Raw genomic sequence first — 13,387 nt, 5'->3', positions numbered from 1 at the left:
CGCCAAATTGTTATTCCAAAAACGGTTGAAGATATTGTTAAACTTAGTGTCCTTTAACAGAGAGTTGTTAAAGCACCAAGTGTCACTAATGTTTCTGTAGTCGCTGCCAGATTTTATTTTTAGTTCGAGGATTATTGGTAAATGATCAGATATATAATTGCCGAGGACCACTTCGTAGTTCACCACCAACGGCCAAAGCGTGGGAGTGACGTAGAAACGGTCTAGGCGAGCTTTTTTACTTGGATCAGACTCTCGTTGCCAAGTCATGTCTGTGGCGTCGGGGTTTAATGTCCGATACACATCCATAAACTTATACTTGTTAATTATTTGTATTAATTTGGTTTTGACTGGGAATCGCTTCTCCCCAGTATTCAACCTATCCAATTTAAAATCAACGGTGCAATTAAAATCTCCCAATAGAATTATATTTACAGCATTATTTATTTCCACCTGATCAATTATTTTCTCTAAAACTTGTAAAGCTGCGGAATTAGATTGTGGGATGTAAATATTGTAAATAAAGATTTTAAAATTTATGTTTGTATAAGTTAAAAAGGTACATTGTAGAAAGCCCTTGACGATATCTTGGGTTTCGATTCTTACATTATTTTGTAATACGTATTTATTTTGGTGTAATGCGGCGACTCCTCCCTGGTGGTTCGTGAGACCACTAAAATTGTAGGTATATTTATTTTCCAAAGCTCCAGGAGCCGGGTTGTTGAATAGCAGCGTTTCTTGCCAGAAGACTAACGTTGCGGATATCTGGATAATTATATTACATTCTTTTATAAATTTATTGGTTTTATTTAAGCCTCTGGTATTATGGCTCATTATTTTAACTCCCATTTTAAAGCTTACTTTCTTTAATTTACTTTTGGTTTTAATTTTTTTGTAAATTTTCTATTAGCGTTTTTAACCTTGTTTTTTCCGCTTGATCTTTTTCGGTGGAAAGTTTCTTTTTTATTTGGTCAAACTAATTCCTTAAAATTTGTCGTATATTTTGCTGCAAATTGTTTTGGGACTTTTTTGAATTTTACTCCTTCTAGGAATTCCTGAAATTTCTTTGGCGATAATTTACTTTGGTTAGCATTTATTGATGTTGGTTGTGTTCTTTGTTTTTTAAGCGTGTTGTCCACAAGATTTATTGTTCCTGGTGGTGTTTGGTTTTCGGGTGCTGGGCGTTTATTATTTGTTTGTGATGTCTTCGTTGGTTCTGTACTAGTAGGAGTATTTAGATTCAGTTGGTCTATTAAATTACCTTGGCCTCTATTTGGAACAGGGGTGTCTGCCCAATTTATACTGTTGTTTCCCAAATTGGTGTTTTTAGGAGTAGATGTATGGTTCTCGAGAACGGGGAAAGCTTCTGTATAATTTACATGAGACGGAGACTTAATTTTTTCCTGTGATGTGTTAATTTCTGGGTCTGTAACAGCTGCGTAGGTATTAGTTTCGGAAATCTGATTTTCTACATTTTTTGGTCTAGTTTCTTCAATCCCCCTTTCTTCTGAGTCTATTTTTTCGTTGGCTATTTTTTCATTGTCTACGGCCTTTTTTTTGTAACAATTTTCGATATTATGTCCCCGTTTATCGCAATAGGTGCAGTGTTTTGTAGTGGCTTTTTCGAAATAAATAGTATGAGATTGGCCTTGAAATTTAAAATTGGTGCTTGCTGGTAGATCTTTTTCTAATAGTAAATAGACCTGCCTTTTTAACGTAAAAAGAGGTCCTCCTAGTCTTGGTTCCTTTTCTGTGGTAGGTTGTATGTAAATGTCTGTTATGTCTGACGTAACTTTGGAAAATCTAGTTAATTGAGACTTGAGATACTCGTTGGGGATTTCGGGCATGACATTGGATATTATTATTTTTTCAGATGACTTCGTTAAACGCTCGACATTTACTTGGGTGTTATTAATTTCAAAACCCGTCATGGCTACTTGCTCAGCCATTTCGGGGGTTCTAAGATAAGCTAGGGCACGTCCTCGAGAGATACGGCCGAAGTAAATTGTATTTGACTTACCGATTACGTCATTGATAGCTATGGCGTAATCGATGGAGGATATTTCTGGTTCGGAGTTGAAGACAACTGCATGTTCACGAGTCATAGCAGGGGCCTTCGGTCTTATATATTGTTGCCTTGGCTTGTTCGGCGGGTCCTTTCCTTGGCGGACGTCACCATTCTCTTTGATGGATTGCGACATAGTCGCATCCAAGGGTTAAAATTCAATAAGAAATTGTATAGAAAGTTAAAACTTACTGTGTAGAACGAAAACTGGCACGAAAAAAGATTAAAAACCTTTATGCGGCAGATAAAAACTCGGGAAACACGGAGAGAAAAAAAGGCACGTCTTATTTTAACAATATTAATTTTAATTTATTTAAAAATATTAATTTTTATTTATTTAGAAATATTAATTTTTATTTATTAAACAATATTAATTTTTATTTATTTAACAATATTATATTTTATTTATTTAACAATATTAATTTTTATTTATTTAACAATATTAATTTTTATTCATTTAACAATATTAATTTTTATTCATTCAACAATATTAATTTTTATTTATTGAACAATATTAATTTTTATTTATTTAACAATATTAATTTTTATTCATTTAACAATATTAATTTTTATTTATTTAACAATATTAATTTTTATTTATTTAAAAATATTAATTTTTATTTATTTAAAAATATCAATTTTTATTTATTTAAAAATATTAATTTTATTTATTTAGCAATATTAATTTTTATTTATTTAAAAATATTAATTTTTATTTATTTAAAAATATTAATTTTTATTTATTTAAAAATCGACCCTTCCTCTAGATTTAAATTTCCCCTGTCTCTAATAAAGACAGCCCCCTTAAAACATCTCTTGTACTAATTTCCATCTTGACATAACACTTTGGTCTATTCCATTCAATATCATGATAATTTTTTTAATGTGCATTCCTAAACCATTGTTTTCATCTAATTATTATATAAGTATTTCATCTGGTTTTTACACAATCTACAGTTTGTGGTTTATTTTTTATTAACTTTGTTTTAAAAGTTTTTATAATTTTAGTAACTAAATTAATATTTAATTTTTTTAAATGACATGTTCTGGTTTCTCTTTTTTTATATATTATTTTTATGAGAGAATTGAAAATGTAAATAACTGGCGTGGGTAGGCTTTTGGTACATTAAACAGGTTATGATCTGGTCTTTATATTGTAGAAGAACATCCAAAAACGATAATCATGCATCTTTATCCCTTTCAAAGGTAAATTGTATATTTTTATTGATATTATTAACTGTCTTCTACCTCTAACGAATTTTTTTTATTAAAAAGATGTCATCCATGAATCTACTCCAAAATTGTATTTGTTCTTTAATATTTGTTTTCAATAAAATACTATTTTCAATATATATTTAATAACTAGATTAGTAATCGGAGTAATACGAGATGCTTACAACGTATGACCTGAAGAAAAATAAGTGTGACACTTATTGGAGGCCGTTCTAATATGACCCAAAGTAACAAATAAGTGTGACACTTATCGGAGTAATACGCGATGCTTACAACGTATGACCTGAAGTAACCAATAAGAGGGACACTCAACGTGTGACTATAAGTAACAAATAAATGTGATACTCAACGTCTGAGCAGAATTAACAAATAAGTGTGACCACAGAAGTAACAAATAAGTACAAGTGCAAATAAGTATGGCCGTGGATATATATTGGTTATGTCACTGGCGTTGCAGGTTTCTGTAAATAGCTCAAACAAGCTTAACACATCAGGGGGATTGTGTGTATTCCGACCGTCGTACGTCTTGTTATTTTTAATATTTGTTCTGGGAGTGGCACTGCGAATGTATATTTCGCAAACTTTACTCCTTGCGTGTTCTATTCAAAGAGAATACAGAGGGTTTGAAATGGTTAGGCAAAAATTGTAAATGAGTTGTAGGGGTGAGTTGAGAAGTATGCCGGTTTTTTTTCTCATTTTCCTACGATGATTTAAATTGCGCTAGAGAGCTTCAAAGTCTGGTCTACTAGCCCGTGGAAGTAGGCTGCAACAATCACAAAACCAACTGTACATTGCGGGCAGCCCATGGTCGACCTACTTCGTTCTTGTTCTGAGCGCTTCGAGATCATTTGAAACCGATTGGTCGTGATATCCACAAACTCAAATCAACGAATAGTTTTAGTAGCGCCGATGACATTAATTCCCCTTACGCTTTGTAAAAACCTTTGTTTCCCCTTCCATAAAAACTTGTCTAGGTTAACGGTAATAGTTAGTGTAGGGAGCTGTTGGCTCGATCTCGTGGCATGCAGGGCTTGCCACCACCCTCCTACGCATTGTAACCCGGCCACCTGATTTAAGGGCTTCAAAAGTCGCATGATGACTTAGGCCTAAGGTGGTGCCTTGGGTATTAGCCTAGCTAATTATTATTATTATTATTATTATTAAGATTTATTACAGTTTTCTTTAAGCTAGCTCAAACAAATGTTGATTGTAGGCATAGTAATGGGTATCGGCGTATTGCCAACAGTGGCGTCGGAACCGGGGGGCAGGGGGGGGGCGATCGGCCCCTCGACTATGAAATCCGAGAGGCAGCGCTTCATGACTTGAGTCTCCTCCAGGAACTTTCCGCCGACATAGGCCTAGAGCTGAACCCATCGAAATGCGAGCTTCTAACTTCTATGTTCGACGCGGCGGCCCCTGGGGTTAAAATCATCGCTCGTCCCGGCTTCACGCTTTTGGGTGCGCCACTCTCAGAAGAGGCCATTGCGGACAGCCTCTCAAGTAATTAATGGCTTCAAAAGTCGCTTGATGACTTAGGCCTAAGGTGGTGCCTTGGGTATTAGCCTAGCTGATTAAAAAAAGGAAGCTTTGGGAATCATGAAAAAGAACCTCCAACAAATTTCTGGTCATCACGGTTTTTTCTTGCTGAAAAATTCCATGGCAATTCCAAAGCTTTCGTACCTTCTTCGCTGCACCCCAATCTACAAATGCGAGGCTGATCTCCAGGCATTCGACAACACTCTCCGTTTGGCGCTTCAGGACGTCACTAACACGCTGATGGAAGAGGAACCATGGGCTCAGTCATCTCTCCCCGTGTCCGGAGGTGGGCTGGGAATTCGCCACGCGTCGAGGCTTGCTCTCCCAGCTTTCTTGTAATCTTTTTCCAGCGTTGAAGCTCTGGTGCGTGACCTCCTCCCCCAGTGGCATCTTTGCACGGGGCCCACGGCTCCGTCTACTGACCTTTGGCGCTACCAAAGTGCGTGGGAGAATCCTATGACCGACCAAATTATCTCGCGTTTGTCCGACCGCGCCACGTCTAACCGCAACAAGGTCCGGCTGCTGTCGGTAAAATCCAAGGAGTCCGGCGCTTGGTTAAACGCTCTTCCGTCGCCATGTCTCGGTACCCATTTGGACAACGACTCGCTTCGTATCGCCGTCGGTATTCGGCTAGGTGCACAAATATGTGTCCCACACACGTGCGAATGCGGGTATGACGTTGATTCTTACGGCACTCATGGGTTGAGCTGCAAAAAGAGCTCGCGACGGCTCTCCCGTCACAGTGCGGTAAATGACATTTTAAAACGTGCCCTTGTGTCCGCGGGCGTTTCTACCATTTCGAGCCTTCTGGTTTGTCGCGTGATGACGGAAAGCGGCCCGACGGTATGTCGCTCGTCCCTTGGTCCGGTGGGAAATCCCTCGTTTGGGATTTTACTTGTACAGACCCCTTAGCGCCATCTTATTTTGCTTCTTCTTCCACCGCCCCTCTCTGGGCAGCAACCCAGGCTGAAACGAAGAAGAATGCCAAATATACTGGGTTGGAGGGCCGTTTTATGTTCAAAGCCGTGGCTATCGAGACTCTCGGCTCTTTTGGGAAAGACGGCCGTGCCTTGGTCCTCGCGATGGGGCGAAGAATTCGCGAAGCGTCTGGCGAGCCGCGCGCAACTGAGTACCTCACCCAACGGATCTCAATTGCAGTGCAACGCGGTAACGCAGCTTCCGTTTTAAACACTTTTCGGCCGGGTGCCTCGTTAGAGGACGTTTTTTATCGTCTACCTTCATTTTTTGTCCAATTTTGTATCTTGTGATTATATAGTAAATAAAATTTGATATTTGAAATAAACCTAACAACGAAATGTCTAGTTTTGAAAGTCAAATAAATTTCTTTATTATGTAAACATATTCTCCAAACAGCTCATTTTGAATGTTTTTAAAATGATTTTGAGATGTTCAAATCTGTAACATCTGGATATCCGGAATATATCATGGAACTGTAAACTATTTATATTTCGTCATCTTGGAGATATAATGAATATCCAATGTTTTGTCCTGGAGACGTTTGCAGAATGTATTTGTGTTTGCTGGGTAATAATCCTTGTGAAGAGTTAGAAATTTTGAATTGCAAAAAAACCGCATTTTACGACGAATTATCCGCCGAACTCTCTACAAGATTGTTTGACGTCGACACACGTAACTTTCTATTATACATATAGTAGAAACTGTTGCTGATAGAAAACCAATATGAAAGTATCGTGAACTAAAAATGTGCCATCTTACGGAATACTTTAAGACAGTAATAAAAAGTGGGTTGAAGGAAACCCTTTGCTAGCGAAACCGTTTTAAGCACAGGAACACTGGAAAAGTTAATAAATGCCTAAACGTTACGATAATTAAAATCTTTTAAATAAAATAAACAAACGAAAAGTACGATACATAAAAATTTCGAAATATGTTTTAAGTGACTTAAGTTCAAATAAGGCAACATTTTACATTTTTGGATAACGTAGGATAATTGCGTGAACGCACGCACACCGCGAAGCGAGAGAAGCGAGGGAGGCCGATATGTGCATATTTCAACGTCCTTGCTCCCCCCCCCCCAGGTCGAAAAACGTACCGACGCCACTGATTGCCAAGATTAAAAAATCGGTGTGGGGTAACTTAGTAGCGCCTCTCTTCGAAGAATTTGTAGAGTGGAGTATTATTTTAGTATCGGCTGTTGCGGGTTGGGAGAGCTAATTGTCTTTGAGAAAATGTATATATATCTCCACCGGACTGAAACAGTGGGTCTATACAGGTAGGTGATGCGGTCTTGAAGTGAAGGAAATGGTCTTGAAGTTGAGGAAACGGTCTTGAAGTTAGGTGATGGTAATTGGTGATTGGTAACGTGTTAGTAGGTTAAATAATGCGTTGGAATTAGAAAATATGAAAACTGCATTTATTTACACGAAAAAATCAAAGTTTAAATTTTGGAAGGAGACCTTCTCTGGTTAGCGGGCTTAAGAGATCTGGCCAGTGTAGGACCCTGGGAACCGTCGAAAGCTTTGTTCCGCCCCCCTTTTTACACCCCAGGTAGATCCCCCTTATAACCATCCTTTGGCACGCGGCCTCCCAAAGAAGTCAAATTGCTTGAGAATTGTTTTTTTACGACTCTCGGGGATGGCGGCGATGGGACGGTGGACAATCAGACAGACTTACCCTCTCTCGCAAATTGGCGAGTTTCTTGGAAATTCGACCGTTCCCCTGTCCTACACTTTATTGGCAATGGATCATCGGTAAAGGCTCCCAAAGGTTGACAGTTTATTTCAGGAGGAAAGTTGGGAGAAATACCTTTAAAAGCTTGGAATACAATAATACAATACAATGATATAGAAAGTACACTGGTTATTTTTGGCGCGAAAACAGGTAGTTATATTTTTTAGAGTTAAGCTATACATTATTTAAGGTATAAAATGAAAATTACAAGAAGTTTAAATTTATGTTTAATATTAAATAGATTTTAACGGAAAGCGCTTTATTTGTAATACGCTTTCGCAACATCGGCTTAGAGAGCTTTGTAAATTTTTTAGTTTTTACACACGGAATTTGTCTGTATTAGTTTCACTGTTGGTAGTCGTTGTCGTACGGGGCCTAACCCTTCAACCGTTAAGGTTATAAATCTAAATGATACGACCAATTAAAGAGAATTACCTTACCTTGATAACCTAATATTTCATTTTCCGATCGGGCGCTTAGAACTTTAGTATCGGCCATATTTATGATTTTGAAATTTTTCTTCTGAACTTTTCACCCGATGGATTTATAAAAGTAAATAATGCATCGATCGATAGAAAATGCCTCCACCTTCCAGAAAGTTAGATAATTTTGGCTATTCGGGCCCAAAACTCGAGCAATGTCCATTTTTAATTTCGTTCATGGATTATTTTTGGTTTTCTTTTATTTTACATAACTTTTCAACCTATATTATAGCTAGAAAGATGAATGTAGAATTAATCGGTAAATAAAGCCAAATCATCTCTGCCAAAGCAATTTCAAAATCGGGGGCAGCGAGGGCAACTCCAGTTTTGTGATTTACCAATCTTAAATCTCTGAAGCCATTTCATTAATGTTTCCCGCGTATTGGAGATTCGAGGGTATTTTCTCTGTAGGCGGGTAGAGGGTGAAATCGAATAGCTTTAATGAGGTGTTATTTTTAGTAGACTTCTGTTTCTTTATAGGGAGGTTTATTAAAAAACTCCTCTTAGGTAATTTCGCTTAACAAGTGAATGTACAGGGTTACTGAAATATTGTTCCCATTTTAATGGACTAGGTGATTTATTAATTGTCGTCAGAAGTAAATGAACAGAGGTTATCGAAATAGCGCTCAGAATAGGAAGGCGTTAACCTTGTGCAAATGATGAGAAAATCAAGTCAAATAAAAGCTTAATGCTATCCCCGTCTTTTGACGCGATAAATTGCGCTAGAGAATTGTGGGTTTAGCTATTTCTATTTATAAAAAATGGTTTCACAAAAACAAAAACTTTCTTAGGTCTACAAGCGCGCAGAAATTCATTTAGTCAGGTGCTATTTGGGCCGAATTAAAAGTTGAGTTACTTGTTCGAAGGTGCCTCAACCATGATGAAACACTTCACCCAGATTTGAATGATCAAATGTTTCATAAGAAGTAGGTTTGAACTATATCATTTAAATTTCCCCAACTCTAAAGTAATTAACTTTTACACCGACATAAAAATCCGTAAAATAACGAAGAATATTAATGTTAATGTGAAAAGTGAATGCATTAGAAAAATACTAAATTTATATTGTTCAAATGCTAATAGTTATTTTCATTTTAACAGTTTGGAGCTATGTTAGAATAATACAATATTTACTTTTTATCAGAATATTAAACTTTATTTTGAGTTTCTTACTAGTAATATATATATATCTAAATACAACTTATTAGCTCTAAGATACACGTGAACCTGTGAATAAAAGTATATAAGCAGACGATATTTACAAAAATATAGTTATTGGAAAGATAGAAGGCGCCACAGCCGAATGATAAAGTCAGTGAAGAATTTGTACCCCGAAACCCCGATTCCTGAAGCCGTATATACAGTAGAGACGAGTCGGGCCAACTTTTTTTCTGGCCCGACCCGACCCGAAAAACGTAAAAATAAATTTTGCCCGATCCGACCCGACCCGTATAATTTTACAAAATTAAATTTTGCCCGACCCGACCCGACCCGACCCGTAAAAAATGAAAATAATTTTTGCCCGACCCGACCCGACCCGATAAATTAACAAGACGTACGACGGTCAGAATACACACAATCCTTCTAATGTGTTAAGTTTGTTTGAGCTATTCACAGCAACCTGCAACGCCGGTATCGCAACCAAAATATATCCACGGTCACATATATATACATTATAACAAAAACAGTTCTTCGAACTGAAAAAAACAGTTTAGAGCTCGTTAAATGTGCAGCCTTAAAGGGACATATATAATTTTTATTGTTGATTAATATGTCAAATTCATTTAAAGTATTAAAAAATATTCCTGTGAACAACAGAATGACGTCATTCCGCCTTTCAAATCACAGTCCACTGCTCCTCCAATTTTAACACAAAATCTTTGATCCAATTTTGCCCACAAAGGTATCCATATTTATATTTATTTTCTTCCCTACACATTTAACATAAAAAATTTAAAATTTATTATTATTTATTTATTGCAATAATCTGCAACAAAAATGAAATAATAATAAGAATAAATTTTAAAACTTTTTATGTTAAATGTGTAGGGAAGAAAATAAATATAAATATGGATACCTTTGTGGGCAAAATTGGATCAAAGATTTTGTGTTAAAATTGGAGGAGCAGTGGACTGTGATTTGAAAGGCGGAATGACGTCATTCTGTTGTTCACAGGAATATTTTTTAATACTTTAAATGAATTTGACATATTAATCAACAATAAAAATAATATATGTCCCTTTAAGGCTGCACATTTAACGAGCTCTAAACTGTTTTTTTCAGTTCGAAGAACTGTTTTTGTTATAATATATGCCCATTTATGAGACGTAGTGCTTTACAAGAATTACACCAAAATTTTATAATTTGTTAAAATATTAGTGCTTTCTAAAATTAAAAATTAAGTGTTTGTAATGTCTCTAATAAAAGTGCCCAACTAAGGCCTGCATAGAAAAATAATTTAAAACTCAAAAAATATTGTTATATTAGTTCAACAACATAAAACTTATTACCTTTGCTGCGCAAATACTCAGCCCGTCGTTTTGCCTCTTTGGCATTTCAAATTTTAAAGCTCGAAAATTATTAGTTGTCAAACTTAACAGCCGTGAAAAAATTAAACATTTAAAAATACTGATAGTTTAGTTCAACCAAAGATAATACGTATCCTGTATTCGATATCACGGTGCTTTTACATTGACTATAAGCCATGAAGCTGATACCGAATTCCAAGCGAAATTCCGAAAAGTCGGGCTTCTAAATTATGCCAGTGATAATACCCAATGCCCAAAATTTTAACCTAACTTTTATTTAAATCGATTTAGAATTACGAAATACCGTAAAGTGACAAAACTTAGGTTGAAATAAAAGCCAACTATATTATTTACCTTTTATCATCGAAGATTTGTTCGTTTTAAATCATAATATATGTTTAAACATGTTAGAATATGAAAATTAACATTTCACGCGGGCACGCGGAATTAAAGCCGCCATCAAAGTTGGCAACTTTTTTCAGACTTGCACCCGTTCCCGTTGCGCGTGCGCGCCAATCTGAAACTTAAGAGGGAAAATGGATGCCTCGAAACCGTAATTTCCTGGCTTCGAAAACTTATATTTTCTCGGCGTTATTGATTAAATTATAAATCGTGAAAAGACGGGCCTATGAAGTGAAACACGCTGATTTTAAATCCGTTTACAGAATTAAAATACGACGAGTGGTTGAGGTTAGAGCGCTACCCAAAAAAGGCCTAAAAGTATCTCAAGCTGAGTTGACGTCTTCCACGACCAAACCGGTAAATTGCCAATATACGCGCAGCAGATGTGGAAATGGGGGAAAAATATGAGCTCTAAATATACTCCGCGTGCCAATTAATTCCTTCGTCTGCGAGCCATCGTGATACTTGATCGTTGTTGTTTGTAGAGACTATGAATTTGATGAATGTTTTCATCTCTCGATCGGCTCCTGTAAAGTTGGTTCCACAGTCGCTGTAAATGTCGGCGCATTTTCCTCGTCGAGCAACAAAGCGTTTCAATGCTGCCAGAAATGCTTCGGTGGTCATGTCACTGACAAGTTCAAGATTAATTGATCTTGTGGTAAAGCAAGCGAAGACGGCAATGTATCCCTTAAACCTGAGGTGACTTCGTCCCTTCATTAGTTTAAGGGTAAATGGTCCTGCGTAGTCGACTCCACACTTCAAAAATGGCCGAGCAGGATTTACTCTCGCTGGTGGTAAATCGCCCATAAGTTGCTTTACAGTGACTGCCTGCTGTCGTACACATGAAACACATCTTCTGATATGGAAACGTATGGCATCACGAAGACCGACGATCCAATAACGTTTCTGTAAGACAGAAGTTAGTAGTTGAGCACCTCCGTGAAAATGTTTTTCGTGCTCGTGTTGTATTAGAAGTTCTGTTAATTTGCTCTGTCTCGGTAACAGTGCCGGATGCCTTTGTTCGTATGGTAAGTTGGAGTGGCAAAGTCTGCCACCAACTCTAAGAATCCCATCTTGATCGATGTACGGACGCATCGAAAGGATTTTACTTTTCCGTGGTAATTCCTTGTTTTGTTTAAGGCAAGCTATCTCTTCGTTAAAACTGTTGCTTTGGACGACCCGAATCCAATGGGATAGCGCCTTTTCGTTCTCTTCCTTCGATAAAGGTCCAGTAATCCTCAATTCTGTCGCATTTCGCGAATTGAAGACAAAACGTAGAATGTAGGCGGTGATATGAATGAGTTTTTTAAGCGCTGAAAATTTGGAAAGGAGCGTGAAATCCATTTGATGATGTGTTACTAACGAAATAATTCGTCTTTCCTCGGATAAACATTCATTTGGCTCTGAGAGTTCATGTAGTTCTTGCGTTGTTGCGGCGAAAATAAGGCACTGCGGTCCATGCCACCAGAGACCATGATTTCCCAGTTCGCTAGCGGATATTCCTCGAGAAGCGCAATCTGCAGGGTTGCTATCTCCTGAAATGTGATGCCATTGCGCTCTCGGTAGTTTCTCGTGGATTTCTGACACTCGATTGGCTACGAACGTTTTCCAACGTTGCGGTGGAGCTTTCAACCAAGCTAGGACGATTGTTGAGTCCGACCAGCAATGAACATCAGCTATATCCAATCTCAATGACTCCCTGATCAGTTGAATCAGAGAAGCCAAAAGTAATGCACCAGATAATTCCAGTCTCGGAAGTGTGATTTGTTTGAGCGGAGCGACTCTTGTTTTCGCAGCGATCAGTTGTATTTTGATTTGTCCGTTGTTATTCACCGTCTTCAGGTATACGGCAGCTGCGTACGCTTTCTCCGATGCGTCACAAAATCCATGCAGGCTAATGTCTGTAGCATTAGCTTGCGAAATGTGCCGTTGAACCGTAATGTTTTCAATTTCTGGTAAATCGGTTCGAAACGACCTCCATTTAGCTTGAAGTGGTTGGGGAAGTTGCTCATCCCAATTCAATTTTAGCTGCCACATTTCCTGTAACATCAGTTTCGCTCGAACGGTTACTGGTGCCAACAGTCCCAGAGGATCGAATATCCTTGCTGTATCCGAAAGAATTGTACGTTTAGTGATTGAACTTCTTGACGCTGGAGAAGTAACCATAAACGAGAAATTATCAGCCGAAGGAGTCCAATATAGGCCGAGAGTCTTGACTGATTCGTCGTTCTCGATGCATAGTGACTTTTGTAAATCCTTCATGTTGGCTGGTAGTGTATCCAATAATGCAGCTTCATTCGACGCCCATTTCCTTATTTCAAATCCTGCTTGAGATGTAGCTTGAATGATTTCTGACTGAAGTCTTAAAACGTTCTCAATCGTTTCGTCTCCTGTCATTAGATCGTCCATGTAGAAGTCATTTTGTAAAGCCG

The sequence above is a fragment of the Leiobunum rupestre genome, chromosome 5, assembly GCF_980474605.1.
Source record: "Leiobunum rupestre chromosome 5, qqLeiRupe1.1.hap1, whole genome shotgun sequence".
Taxonomy (NCBI): domain Eukaryota; kingdom Metazoa; phylum Arthropoda; class Arachnida; order Opiliones; family Sclerosomatidae; genus Leiobunum; species Leiobunum rupestre.
This window is presented reverse-complemented; position numbering follows the sequence as displayed.